Source organism: Morone saxatilis, unplaced genomic scaffold, assembly GCF_004916995.1.
Source record: "Morone saxatilis isolate NCDOM2014 unplaced genomic scaffold, NCSU_SB_2.0 Contig2, whole genome shotgun sequence".
In the NCBI taxonomy this organism is placed as follows: Eukaryota; Metazoa; Chordata; class Actinopteri; family Moronidae; genus Morone; species Morone saxatilis.
The window spans coordinates 1,781,676-1,782,181 of NW_023339762.1; the positions used below are offsets into that span (position 1 = coordinate 1,781,676).

General features: G+C 41.7%; 1 protein-coding gene across 1 annotated transcript in view; it reads right to left on the reverse strand.

The window, feature by feature from the left end:
* The window catches only part of vps9d1 (VPS9 domain containing 1), a 28,608-nt gene that overhangs the window by 5,691 nt on the left and 22,411 nt on the right, over positions 1–506 (reverse strand). The window lies entirely within an intron of this gene.

Consider the following 506-nt stretch of genomic DNA (forward strand, 5'->3'; position numbering starts at 1 on the left):
AGTTTATTCATTTTGCTGAAACCACATCAGCTTTTTCCTTGTGGTGACTAAAGGACTAAACATCTCTGCTCAACCTTGATCACATTAGTTTGTGAAAGAGATCGTTAAAGAGAGCCGTTAAAAGGGTGGGCAGCATTAAGAAACGAAGGGAGTGATTGATGGAGGGTTGATATGTGAGAACAACAAGTGATGAGGTTTGCTTAGAGACAGCAGACGAGAGAGAGAGAGAGAGAACAGGGCTGGAGAGCAAGTCAACTCTGGCTGACCTTTGACTAATGAGAGCAAGACACGAGAGCGACTGCAGCCAAGACGCTGCACGGACAGACAGAGAGTGAGAGGCTGAGAAAGGAAAGCAGATAAGAAGATGCTTATCCCTCAAATGTGGTCAGTAAATTATCAATAAAAGGTAGCTAAATTAGCTTGGCACAATACCTTAATGTTTATTATATGGAGTAATCCATTATAGAGCCGCAATGATTAGCTGATTAGCTGTCAACTATTAAATT